The sequence below is a fragment of the Antechinus flavipes genome, chromosome 1, assembly GCF_016432865.1.
Source record: "Antechinus flavipes isolate AdamAnt ecotype Samford, QLD, Australia chromosome 1, AdamAnt_v2, whole genome shotgun sequence".
Lineage (NCBI taxonomy): Eukaryota > Metazoa > Chordata > Mammalia > Dasyuromorphia > Dasyuridae > Antechinus > Antechinus flavipes.
The window spans coordinates 532,853,448-532,868,887 of NC_067398.1; positions in this window are offsets into that span (position 1 = coordinate 532,853,448).

Sequence of the window (15,440 nt, forward strand, 5' to 3'; positions counted from 1 at the left end):
TTTATCTCCAGATGATCTGCATAAAGTCATTGAATTATATCTCTTAAAAAAAGAAAAAAACACAAAAAACCTTCCTGATTTTAAAAAAAAAAGCCCTCTATAGATAGCAATTTGAAAAGAAAATAATTTCAATACATCTGAGAATCAAATTTTCCATTTTTTCCTAGCACCAGGAACAAAGCAAAGTGGAAAGACAAGATAATCATTAAACATTTGAAAGAGCTTACAACATATGATTTGTTCCACATAGTTGAAGAAATTTCAATGTGGGCAGGCCATTTTAAAGTGAAAGGGAAAGTAAAAATGTTAGAGAAAATCATTTTCAAAATATGATACAATTAATTACTAAGAATGATAGTAGATGCCCAAAGATAATAAAAATAGAAATATCCTATCAATATTCCAATAATTTATTTCAATGTTTCAAACAATTTAATACCTCATCTTTGACCATGAAGATGGAAAACTTTTTTCAGGAGCATAGCTTTATAAACTACATTTGAGTATTATATAGTATACTTCTTTAATGAAATATCAGTTTATATAGTATTTAACTTCATCAGGGAAAATGCCCTACCATGAATAAAAACCCACTGATAACAATGACTGATGTCTAAAAGGGCAGATTGAGCCTTCTTTTCAATAGTACATACCATATTAGGTATCCTTTCTAATCATTTCATATTATGAGTGAGATTATGCAAATTGCTTCCATCTGCTTCTACGATAGTGACAATACATCCCTCTGATGAAATTTACCCCCTTAGAGTAAAGCAATATTTATAGACAATTCTGAGGCTTCAGTAGCACCAAATAGACTGGATATAGGTACTCTTGACATCATCTGAGCAAGATATCTAAAATTTGTTTTACTAATTACATGTAGAGATGTAAGGAATGTCAGGATACATCTACTTCAGCATATTGATTCCATAGATGAAGAAAATGAACTCCAAAGAATTTAAGTGACTAGTTTAGGAATACCCAAGGTGTAAATGGCAGAACCAGAATTTCTACTTCAATCTTTTGATTTTTAATCTCATGTTCTTTCCCTGAACTAGGTTGACTTTCTTCAGAATGACCCAGAACTAGAGTTTGTATTTTCTCACAGATCAAGAACATGATACTTAAAAAGTTTGCAGTGCAGAATGAACAAATTAAAAAAAAAAACATTCTTTATATGTTTAATATGTTTCAGGCACTGTGATGAGCATTGAGGATGCAAATATAGAAAACAAGATAGTTCATGCACTCAAGGACTTTATATTTTAAAGGCAGAGAGAATATTTTTATGAAAATTGTATCGTTTTGGTCAGGGAACTCACAAGGCTGGTAAATGAAATTAAAAGATAATTGAATGATTATTCCTATTAGGAATGCTGATGTGATAATGTTGACTTGATTATTGTACTAAGAACTAGAAGTGGTAACTTCTAGAGTTGTTATTGATGCTTCTACAGGATGATATAGGCTTCTCAAACATGAATTAGTGAAAACTTAAACATAAACAAACAAAAGGCATCTAATCTTTATTTTTAAGATAAAATAATAACTTGACTGGGAAGACAGCACAATCACATACTGAAGCTGGAAAATAGCTAATTTTATTGATGAAGCTAGCATTTTCATTCATGACTATTAACATCATTATCAAAAGTTCAGCTTGAAAGTATAAGATGTAGGCATCTTAATCAACTATCCTATAAAATAAATTCAAAAAGGATTTGGGAGATTTTGCACCTAGGGAACATGTCCTCACTGGAGGAATGGTAAAGTCTGATAAATATTGATATCCAGAGAAGCAGAAATATGTCAGAATAACATAAATTCTCCAAAGCATATTATAATGAAAAGAACTTATATGTTCTAAAATGTTTATAGCAGCTTTCTTTGTGGTGTCAAACAACTGGAAACTGCAGGGATGCCTATCAATTTGTAAATGACTGAACAAGTTGTGGTATATAGTTGTGATGGAATACTACTGTGCTGTAAGAAATGACAATCTCAATGATTAGAAAAAAACATGGAACGACTTGCATGAAATAATAAAGAGTGAAACAAGCAGAATCAAGAGAACACTGCATACAGTAATAGCAATATTGTTTTAAGAACACATTTGAGTGAATGTTATTTTAACCATTATAAATATCCAAATTAACTATAACAACACACAAAAAGAAGCTATCTACATCCAAAGAAAGAACTGTATGTAGTACAGTAGAAGTAGAAGTATGTAAAAAAAATTTATATATAAAAAAGATGATGTACATATTTTTGTCTAATGGCAGCTATTTCTAGAATTGAAGAGGGGGAAAAGAAGGAGGAAGAAGAAAAAAAGAAAGTTACAAAATAATGTGGTATATTTGAAAGGAATAGCAAATAGTACATAGTAGATTTCCAGTTTCATTCACAATGATCTTTTTATTGTATTTTGTTGTATTGCATACATTTAAAAAAATTTTAAAATATATTGTATGCTACAAAATGACCTTGTATCATACCACTTCTCATGAAAAGTTAAAAATGGTATGTAAGAATTTAAAGAACATCTTTCAATGGCATGGAAACTTTTCTGATTTATACCCACTTTAAACTGTATAATTAAAAGTAGACTTGGAAAAAATGAACTCTTTATCATAGTATTGTTATAATATATGATTCATAAAAATATGGTTTTGTGATGAAAAGTTTTAAAATATATTTCAAAATCTTGTAAATTTAATACCAAACCAAAAATAAATTATTATAGCAAAATAGGACTTTAGACACTAAAAGATTTTTTTTCTTTTTTAAAAAAAAAATAGTAGTTTTGCAATTAATAAGGATTTTTTTTAAATCTCTCCCATTCCCTAATTTAAAAATGCAAAATCTTTGTAACAAATATGCATATTTAAAGTAAATTCCTACACTGGAAGAATTAATAAGATTTGTCAACAGATTACATAGGTAGGGTGAGAGAGAATAAGAATTCAAAGATGCTACATAGGTTGTGAGCCTGAGTGACTAGGAGAATGGTGTTACATTCAACAGTAACAGGACAATAAGGAAAAAAAGAAGGGATGGAGGGAAATAATGCTTTAGTACTGAGAATGTTAGGATGTGTATAGGACATCCAATTGAAATATTCAATAGGTATTTGGAGATGTAGAACAGAAGGTCAGAAAAGAAATTAGGTCTGGATAAGCAGTTCTGGGAATATTTAACATAATAATTGAAATCATGAGAGCTGATGAGATCATCATATCTCTGTCAGGAGATAGGTACAATTCAGCATCCCTCTTCTAGAGTCTTGATGGGTCATTCTATTGATCAGCATTCTTAATTATTTTAAAATTACCCAGTTTTTACAATGCAATTATGATGGTATAAATTGTTCTTGTGGTGCTTCTTATTTTACCCCACCTCAGCTCCTATAAGATTACCATGTGTTTCTGAAGCATCTTTAATCATCTCTTGCAGGACAGTTATATATTCCATTACATTCCTGTATCCTAATTTTTTCATCCAATCTCTCTATATATAACAGCTCTTTGGGGCATGATTAGGAACAAACAAAATCCTATTTTTTTTTTTGTAAATTGTTGTAAAGTACTGTGCATTTAATTATTTTCATTCACATTGGTTTATTTATGTACCACTGTCAAATAAGTGATTTGCCTGTTTAAAAAAATATATCTGAGGTAACATTTGAACCTAAGTTTAAAGACTGGACATGTAAATTCACTGTTTTAGATCATTCCTGGATGAGGAAACTGCTTCTGCTAATGTAGATATTCACTCTCTTCATTTTTTTTTAGTTTTTCTGAGTTGCTTAGAGCAATGAAAGTTTAAATGACTTGACTAATATATCACAGCCAATTTGTGTCAGAAGTCTCAAACCCTGTGAGATGCTGTTCTTCATCCACAATCTTTCTTTGTCTGTCTTTCTCTCTTTCTCTTTCCTTCTGTCCTGTCTCTTTCTCTCTAATACTTTTTAGGGTATCCCAAAAGTCTAAGTGAGGTTTTAAAGTGGTAATAATTTCAGACTACAAGTCTATAAAAACATTATTTGAAAGTTTATTTAAATTTTATTTATACTTTGTTTAAATTATTAATAATAAATTTTCAATTTTTAATTTATTTTTTCATTTTCTAATTTATTTTAAACTTAAATAAAAACAAGAAAAATATTATGTACACAGTGAAACAGGAGAGGATTTACTATAAAGCAAAAAATTCACATTTCAAGAAAACCTATATAATAAGTAAAATAAATGCTACACAATATTTCCATAGTTGTCCATATTTTCTTTGATTCCTTGTAGGTTTTCTTTTGTTTTAATTTTATTTTACCCTCCCCCTCAAAGGCTACAATGAGCCATGGACGTATATTCATACAAACATAAAAATATACATGTCATATATACACATATACACATATTTATACATATGCATATACTTTAAAATCCATAAACATATACATATGTACACACTTTAATTTTAATTTTAAAAAGCCAAGTGTCCTACTCTGCATTGTGTGTGACACAATGATTACTATCAGACAATTTCTTATACCAGTGGATTGTTAGTGTTGGTCCTTTTTCTTCTCCAACTTAGATTTTTTTCTTGTGGATCTGTGCATTAAAACTTTAAGCTTTAAATGCTCTTAAGATTGGAATTTAAATATTATACTTTCAGATATTGAACAGTGGCTGTTAAGTATTTTTATAAAATTCTAAAATCAATAAGAATGCTAAACACATGATGGTGGTTATATTGAATTTTGATAAAACACTTATTAATATTTTAAAGATGTAAATAAATTTTCCAATGCTATTTTTATAAATTTGTGGCATTCTAAAGTTATTAAAGCTCAAAAGTACACTAAACTTTTGGAACATGCCATATCTACATTTAGACATTTACACCAATATACACATATACAATTAAAATATAACTGCTCTTAGCTTCATTTTCCTCATTTGTAAAACAGAGATAATAACAACAGCTATCTCACTATGTCAGTATGAGACTCAAAACACTATGTAAATTTGAGATTTTTATTATGGAATGCCATTATACAGATGGGCACTACAATAAGAATATTATATCAAAAGTTTACATGGTCAAGCCCAGACATTAAAACTATATTAGGCTGTCCCCAATCTAATACTCTTTTTTTTTCTTTACACTTTATTTTAAATCCAGAGGGGACCTAAGAGAATATATATTAAAATATATTCTTGAAATGAGTGGTTCTTCCATTTTGGCAATTCTTAATGATATCTATCATTCAGTGTATTTAAATGTTAAAAAAAATTAGATTTATAAGGTGCTGGAAAATGACTTTTCTGAAGCCAGATGAGATATAAGGCATCAAAGAGAATCTCTAGGAGTAATAATTAAACTGCTAGCTTAATCCCTTCTGGAACTCAGAACACATCAATTATGCTTCTTTTTCAAATGACCTGACATGTGGAGGTACATAGGAAATGAGAAAAAAAACTTGGTGAGTGACTTACAGAAAAGTCTCTTAGTTTTAAAAACAAAAGTCACCAAGTATGTGTGTGAATTAGGTACAGTTAGGGTAGAGGTCAATGAATCCAGAATCCCTTCAAAACTCAATTTGATCTAAGAAGTAAGAACAGACAGTGAATGAGAATACAAGAAGGACAGAGTTGAAGTTGCCGGTCAATGTCAACTCTTTTCTGCTCAGATAATTAATTCCTTCATAGCCCATCATTTTGTAGCAGAGAATGATCCACAGAGCTGTTAGTCAACAGTAATGAAAGCACTAGATTAAAAATTGCATTCTAATTCCCAGTTAAATCGTCTTTTCCACCTGGCTAGAGTTTTTCCTGAACCTAATCCAGCCCTGGGTGTTTATCAATCAATCAAAAATCATTTGTTAAATATTTACTGTGAGACAAGTACTGTGAGACAATGTGCTGATAGCACATTGAGGATTAAAAAGGACCAAGTCTCTGCCCCAAAGAAACTTACATTCCAGTGCAGGATATTACATTCTATTTATAGTTATACCACTTCTCTACTTTCCACATTGCTACTTTCCCCATGAAGTTTCATGTGGGTTGGGATAAGAAATTAAGTGGGAATTTTGAGGGAGTTTTCCCAAGGCTGCAGATGATGCATGAAAGTCAACATGCAACACAGAATACATTTAGAGACTCAGAAATGCATAAATAAATATATATAATATTGTACAATACCAATATAATTTATCTTTTAATATTGTAAACACCCCATAAAGGAAAAAAGAAAATTCAGACTTATTTTCTGGTATGAAGGGCCAAAAATTTTATGTGGATTTTCCAGATCACCTCTAACTCCCATAATGTAGAAAAAATAACTGTAGCACTTCTATTCATATAGTTTATAAATTAATATAACATAAGCTGGAAGAGATTTAGATTACATAGCCCCAGCTTTGGTTCCTGTAAGATAGCTACAAGATTCAGATACCTGCATACTAAAGATCTTGTTTACTCTGGGAGCGAATAAATGTTCGTTACCTTACTTGTCTATATTTTAGTACCATTGGTGGCTCTTGTTTCAGATATAAAAAAAAAAAAAAGCTACTTATGGAGCGGCTGCTATCGCTGAAGGTTTCTGTTTTCTAAAAATGAATTTGGAAAAGTTCCCAGATTATACATCTGGTCCCCTAATTTACAACTCAAAAGATCAGAACAGTGGGTAAACTTTTCTGTCTCTCTTGCTTTCTCTGAAACACCAGTGGGTGATTCTAACTCCTAACTAGCTGCTTGCTGACTGTCTAACAAGACTTTGGAAACCTCATGTGCAATATTGTAAGTGATATGGTGGGGTAGTTGATGGATCCATCTGCAGAGTAATTTCTGTTGTTTTGAAGTAGCAGCATCCAGCAATACAAATGAGCTATCAATTAAGTTTTCAGTTAGTTCTGTAGTATCATTGCCTTTATCCCTAAAATCACTTCTTATTCCATGGAACAATCTGTCCTCATTTGTGAAATATAATCCCATTCAAAATGAATAGCATAATCATTACCTAATAATGATTATGGACATTTGGGTTTGGTTGAAATTCCAAAGCAGAAATTGGCTCTGAAATATTTCAAGATCTTAGAACCACAGAAAGAATCTCAGATTATTATACTAAATTGGCACTCCACTGAAATCACAAAATCTGAGTGCAAAAGTAGAAAAGAAATGCTCTTAGAAAAAAGTTTATCCAATCAAAGCATTTCAAATATGAGTCAAAAATGAAAGGTAGCATGAATTACCCAACAAATTGCTAATAATCATGAGCTGTTGTTTTTCAGTTATTCAGATTTGTGTGACTGTGACCCCCTGAACCATATCATGTCAGGCCCTTTATCCCCCACTTTCTCCTAAAATCTCTTCAATCTCTTCTTATGTTTGTTGCTTCCATGACATTATCTATTCATTTCTTCTTCTATCTTCCCCTTTTCTTTTTGCCTTCAATCTTTCCCAACATTAGTCCTTTCCAAAAAATCCCATCCTCTCATTATGAGGCCACAGTATGTAAACTTCATCTTCAGTATTTGAACTTTCAGTAAATCACTTATTAAATCTATTTAAGTATTTACTGATTTGATCTCCTTGCTGTCCAAGAGGCTCTCAAAAGTCTTCTCCAATTCAAAAGTATTGGTACTCTGGTGCACAGTTTCCTTATAATCTAGGATATCTGACATTGTTGATAATTCTCCCAGCAATCTTAATTCTGGCTTTTGATTCAACTCAGCCTGGCATTTCACATGTTGTGCTCAGCATATAAGTTAAATAAATAAGGTAAATAAATAATCATTTTCTAATATTAAAACAATCACTTGTTTCATGTGTAGCTCTGTTATTCCTTGACCTGCATAAAGGTTCCTCAGGAGACAAGTAAGGTCATGTGGTAATCCCTTCTTTTGGAGTACTTGCCATATTTTGTTATGATTTACACAATCAAACTTTAGTGTAATCTATAAAACAAAAGCCCTTTGCTTTCCCTGGAACTCCCTTGCTTTCTCTACAATACCCTGAATGTTGGCAATTTTGTCCTTGCTTCCTCTAGCTCTTTGAAAATCACTTTTTTCTTCTGGTACTATTTCATATGTTGCTGAAACCTAACTTGCAGAATCTAATCATACATGTGAAATGGACACTACTGTTCCATATAAGAAATATTTTTGGCAGCATTATCTATATCATAGTTATTATTAGTGATACTAACATCTTTATTATTTTTCTATATATTTTATCACCTCTTCTTAATTTCTTCTGCTTCTGTTAAGTCCCCACCATTGTTGTTTTACCATGCCTATTTCCCCGTAATATCTATCAATTTTTTGACAATATCTTTTTCTATTCTTTCTTCTATTTCTTTGTATTGATTATTTAAGGAAATCTTCTCTTTCCTTGCTATTTTCTAAAATTCTACATTCAATATGATATATTGTTCCCTTTATATTTTCCTTTTCCCTTTCTTTCTTTTCTCAGCTATTTATAAAGTTTCATCAGACACTCATTTTACTATTTTATTATTTTGTTTCTTTGGAAGCATTTTTTTTCCTGGTTGCTAACTTCTGTACAGTGTTGAAAGCTTCTGTTCATAGTTTTCCAAGTATTTCATTACAAGATCTAATCCCTTTTAATCTATTTATCATTTCTACTTAATATTCATAAGCAAAATCATACCTATATGGTTTGATTTCTCTCAACAGCTTTCTTCCATTTAATGAATTTTTCAATAAGAAACTCATGATCTGAGACATAATCAACTCCAAGGATCTTGTTTAACTGATTCGCTAGATCTCCATTTTTGACTGCTAAGTATATAAACAAACTGATTTCAATATTGACCATCTGATGATATCTATATTTAGAGCCATTTTTGAGTTGTTGAAAAAGAGTATTTGTTATGACCAGCATGTTATATTAATATAGCTCAATTAGCCCCTTCCTACTTTATTTCGTACTCAAAGGCTAAACTTGCTTGTTATTCCAATTATCTTTTTTATTTCCTACTTTAGCATTTCTATCTGCCAAAATTAATGTGACATCTTTGTAGTGTTATTTCTAGATATTGTTGGTCTTCCATAGAATTGATCAACTTCATATTCTTCAACATCAGAAATCTAGACTTTTATTACTGTGATGTTGAATAGTTTTCCTTGGGTTCTTAATTGCTTTTTTTTTTTTTACCATTTTATTGATTATGAGACCTACTTTATTTCTTCTAAGGAATTCTTGCCCACAATAGCATATAATGATCACCATTTGAGTTTACTGATACCCAAATTGGTAACATTAAACTTTCTGGACACTCTCCAGATTATTTTGGTTAAGAAATCATATTTTCCAAATTGTTGTGTAATGTTGATTTTACAGCATTAAACTTCCCTTTTGTCACTACATCCACATCCATAGCTAGGCATATTTTCAGCTTTGGCCCAGTCACTTCATTAGTACTGAAGCTATTTGGAGTTGCTCTTTAGTCTTCCCCAATAACATATTGAAACCTTTTTCAACCTCAAGTGCTCAGCTTCCAGTATGCTATATTTTATCATTTTGATATCATTGTTGGCATAGATAACAGAGTGTTTTTCCATTTATTTTTCTGGTGGATCACCTTTTGTCAAAAATTTGGAGAAATAAATCCAGTGGACGGCATTAGCAAAACTATAAGATATCATTGAGAAACCTTGAGAAATGATACAGCTGTAGGAGAAGTTGTCTAATCAATCAATGCATCAATGAGTACATATTGAACATCTATTTTGTGCATGGTATCCTATTACTGGAGATTCAAAAAAAAAAAAGAAAAGAAAATAATATTTTACCTTGGAGTATTATTTGAATCCTCTCCCATTCTTTCCCAAAGAATCTGATAGAGTATGTCCCTATATATAAAGAGAGTATATGTACACACACACACACACACACACTCACATATATATATATATATATATATTATATATATATATATATATATATATATATATATGCATGTATGTATATGTTATATAAGAGCAAAAAGGCAAATTTTGTTCTTTATCTTACAGTGTTCTTACTAAATACCATTCTTTTAAAGTCTTATAGCTAAACTTAGTTTTGATAAAACTTAACAAAAAATTTTGAGTTTGAATTCCTGACCTGTAGCTTTGAGTAAATGCTGACTCAAAGCATGCATTGAATTTAACTGCAAATTTTTAAAGGCCTATAATTGCTCTGCTACAAAAGCTCTGTCTCCAGAGGGAGGAAAGGAAGAAGGAAGGAAAGAAGGAAAGATAAAAGGGCATTTGTACAATTTTTTTTAGGATTTCTAAATTTTTTCTGAGGCAATTGGGGTTAAGTGACTTGCCCAGGGACATACATCTAAGAAGTGATAAGATTTTATATTTATTATTTTTTGATTATTATAACAACTTTATGAAGGCAAATGCTATTTTAATTCCCATTTTAAAGTTTAGTAAACTGAGGTAGACAGAAATAAAATTATTTTCTATAGGTCACACACCTACAGTGTATCTAGGATAGAATCCAGATTCCAAATCTAGCACTTTATTTCTTATGCTACTTAGATTGACAAATTGCAATATTCTTCATCTAGATTCATACTAACAAGGGTAATAGCGAACATTTACATAGCTATATACACATAAACTATGTGTATAATATGCAGTCATAAGTGGAAAATAGAAAAGCATTTAGATTTTTATACTTTGACTAGGGCGCTTAAATGGCTCTCACTATCTCTGTCAACCCATATATTGTAACTATTATCCAGTAATTTCTGACTCTTCATGACCCCATTTTGAGTTTTCTTGAGAGATACTGAAGTAGTTTTCTTGTCCACTTCATTTTCCAGATGCGAAAACTAAGGCAAACAGAATTAAATGATATTTGCACAGGATCTCCCAGCTAGTAAGTGTCTGAAGCAAGATTTAAACTCAGAACTCACTCCAGGCCCCATGCTTTCTCTATTGAGCCAATTAGCAGCACTATATTCCTGTGTCCTATATGTGAAATGTTTAACAATTCTAAAAGATGACTCATAGGATGGAAAAAATCTCTTATCAACCCCCTGTTGAAATTCTCTCAGTGAGTATTCCAGTTTTTTTTTTAATCTATAAACCATCAATTCAACTCTAATCCTCTTCATTCTCTGCAGATGACCTTCCTTCTCACTTTATTGAGGAGATTGTCTATGATCTCAGTGAATATTATTCTTTTTTTTCATACTACAAACTATCTTTGCTTCCAGTTTCAGAAAATGAAATGACCCTCATCTTTGGTAAAGGACTAACCCTCTCTTCTCCCAATCACTTCTTTGATTCCCTTCCCATCTCCTCTCTTTCAGTATTGATTATTCCCATTTATTAACGCTAATCTTCCTCCTTCTATATTGATTCCTTGTTTCATAACCCATTGCAACATAATTTTGGTCCCATCCTTTCTACTGAAATTGTTCCCTGTTGGTATTTCCTCAGTTTTCATTCGTTTCTCTGAGTTTTTTAATATTATTGATTAATCTTCCATTTTGATACTTTCTTTTTGTCTCCATTATTGTTGTTGTCTCTTTCTATTGCTACTTGAATATAATTTCCCACTCAGTTTTCTTGGTAAATCTTCCCTTTGGTATTCTTAATTGCTTACATACAATTTTAATTTCAAACATTAGCATATTTTTTCTTTTCTTTCTATACTTTTTGCTTTAGCCAAATCATTAATGCTTGTGGATTCATTTATACTTTCATAAATATAACTCTTAAATCTATACACTGAATTCTGGAGGTAGAGATAAGATGGCAGAATAAAGCCAGGAAGCTGCTCTAGTTCTCTGTTTCCCTCAAAAACCTCAAGAAAACAAGTGAATCTGACAGAGTAAATCCAGTTCAAGAAAGTTTGGAAAAACTTCATGAAAAATCAATCTCATAGGGGCCAGCTCAGACAGAATCTGGAAACGCTGGTGAAAGGGTCTTAATCACAGTAAATCAGCAAACTCAGTTCTGACTTAGTAGAGGAGCAGATCAATGGGGCAGCGTCCTGTCCTAGCACAGAAGACAAACTGTAGGAAACCAGTCAGTTTCCTGAAAAGAGCAGGCAAAGCTATCTCAGCAAATACAAGAGGACCCTGTGCTCAAATCCAAGGCTTAGAACTGTTTAGGAAGCCTGGGACAATACCTTCTTTACCTAGAAAACAAAGCTGTATCATAAAAGTTAAAAACAAAAAAGGAAAAACCAAAAGTAAAGGAAAGAAAATGATTAAGAAACAAAAAAGAACCTTCAATATAGAAAGTTATTATGTTGACAGGGAAGAACAAAAACACCAACCCAGATAAGGAAAAAATGTCCACTGAGGAAATCTCCAAGAGTGATATGAATTCATCTCAAGTTCAAAGAGGGTTTTTGGAAATGCTCAATAAAGAATTTAAAAGGCAAATAAGAGAAGTGGAAGAAAAAAAAAGGAGGAAGGAAGAGAGAGTCAAAAGCTTTAAAAAGGAAGCCAATTTCTCAAAAAAAAAATGTAATTAGCCAAATGTAAAAAAAAAAAAAATCCACTGAAGAAAATCTTCAAAAGTAGAATTAACTAATTAGACAAAGAAATACAAAAGCTAACTGAAGAAAATTACACATTAAAAGCTATAACAGGGCAAATGTAATCTAATGACTCCAAGACACAGGAAGAATCAGTCAAACACACAAAAAATAATTTTAAAAATGGAAGAAAATGCTAAACATCTCATTAGAAAAACAGCCAACCTGAAAAATAGATCCAGAAGAGACAATTTAAAAATTATTGGCCTACCTGAAGGTCATGATAAAAATAAGAACCTGGACAGCATTATGTAAGAGAACATCTAGGAAAACTGGTTCAATATTCTAGAAACAGAAGGGATAACACTCATTGAAAGAATCTATCAATCACATTCAGAAAAAGATCCCCCAAGAAAAACCCCAATGAACATTGCTGCAAAACTCCAAAACTACAATCTCAAGGAAAAATTATTGCAAGCTGCCAGATAAAAATTCAAATATCAAGGAGAACAGTCAGGATAACCCAGGATCTGACAGATTCTGTAATAAAGGATCAGAGGGCCTGAAAAACCATATTCTGAAAGGCAAAGGACCAAGGGTTACAACCAAGAATTAACTGCCCAGTGAAGCTGAGACTGAGCATCATCTTTCAAGGGAGGTGATGAATTTTCAATGAAGTAAGAAACTTTCAATAATTTCCAGCAAAAAAAAAAAGAAATAAACAGATAATTTAATCTATAAATACAGGACTCAGGAGAATCATAAAAAGGTAAATAGGGGAAATTTTCCCTGTTTACCTTTTGTATATGTGTAAAATTATAATTATATATAATATATATAATTTACATATATATTTGTGTGTGTGTGTGTGTATATATATATATATATATATATATATATATATATATATGATTTAAAGGTTAAACTGTTTATATCCCTAGATAGGAAAATGTATCTGTAACTCTTGAGAACTCTGACTGATACTGAAACAGACAGAGGAAGGCATCACATGAGCAGAGGATATGGTTGTGAGTGATCTCTGATATGATAATATCAAAGAAAAAGACATTAAGGGGTGAATAAAGGTCTGTACTGGAAGAAGAGGAAAGAAGAGGTATAATGAGACAAATTAGATCACATGAAAAGGCACAAAAGACATATTACAATTGAAGGAAGAAGGGAGGAGGATGAGCATTATCTGAAGCTTGATCTCACCAGTTTTGATTCTAAGAAAAAGTACGTTAATCATTTAGTTGGGTGCAAAATTTGTTTAACACAATAAAAAAGTAGGAGAAGAAGAGGGGCAGAAACACTAGAAAAAAGATAAGAGAATGGGGGGGGTGATAGATTGATAAGGGAGTTGGCTGGGTAGGTTAAAAAAAAAACACTACTAAGGACAGAGTGGAAAGAGAACAAAAAGTATACAGAAGAGAAAATAGGATGGAGGAAAATACAGAGCTGGCTACCATAAACATGAATATGAATGACATGAACTCTCTCCTAAAACAGAAGTGAATAGCAGAGTGGATTAAAAATATATTATATTATTTACAAGAAACATGTCTGATACAGAGAGATACATGCAGAGTAAAGGTAAAAGGCTAGAACAGAAACTATGCTTCAGCTGAAGTAAAAAAAAAAAAAAAAAAAAAAAAAAGCAGAGGCAGCAATTCTCATCTTAGATCTAATTAAAAGAGATAAGGAAAGAAAGTATATCTTGATAAATGATACAGTAAACAATGAAATAATAATGATATTAAAAGTAAATGCACAAAGGGTGCATACAAATCCCTAGAGAATATATTAAGCCACTTACAAGAAGAAATACACAGCAAAATTATATTAGTGGGATACTTGGACCTTCCCCCCTCAGAGTCAGACAAATTGAACTAAAAAATAAACAAGAAACAAGGATATTAATAGGATCCTAGAAAAATTAAATATGATAGTCCTCTGAAGAAAATTGAATAGAGACAGAAAGCAATACACCTTTTTCTCACAACAATTGGCACATACACAAAAGTTGGCCATGTATTAGGCATAAAAACCTCACAATCAATGCAAAAAGGCAGAAATAGTAAATATTTCCTTTTCAGATCACAATGCAATAAATATTATATTCAAATAAGGGCCAGGGAAAGAGAGACAAAAAAAATTAGATAATCTAATTTTTTAAAAAATGAATGGGTCAAATCTCAAATCACAGAAACAATCAATAATTTCATCTAAGTGAATGAAAATAATGACACAACATACCAAAACCTATAGGATGTAGCCAAAGCAGTTGGTCAGGGAAATTTTACATCTCTAATTATCTACAAACATAAAATAGAAAAAGAAGAGATCAATGGATTAGGTATGCAACTAAAAAAGCTAGAAAAAGAATAAATTATAACCCCTAATTAAACACTAATTAGTAATTCTGAAATGGAAAAAAAGAGATTAACAAAATTGAAACTAAGAAAACTATTGAACTAATTAATAAAACTAAGAATTGGTTTTATGAAAAAAACCAATAGAATAGATAAACCTTTGTTTAATTTGATTAGAGAAATGAAAGAGAAAACCAAATCGCCAGCAGCAAAAAGGAAGAGTGAATTTAACACCAATAAAAAGAAATTAAAAGAATAATGAAGAACTATTTTGCTCAAATATATGACAGCATATCTGACAATATAACTGATAAGAATGAATATATATAAAAATAAAAATTTCCCTGATTAACAGAAGAAATAAATAGCTTAAATAATCCCATTGTATATAAAGAAGTTGAACAACCCATTAATGAACGCCCTAAGAAAAAATCTCCAGGACCATATGGATTCATAAATGAATTCTACCAAACATTCAAATAATTGTTAATTCCAATAATATATAAACTATTTTTAATAGGTAAAGAGTGAGTCCAGCAAAATT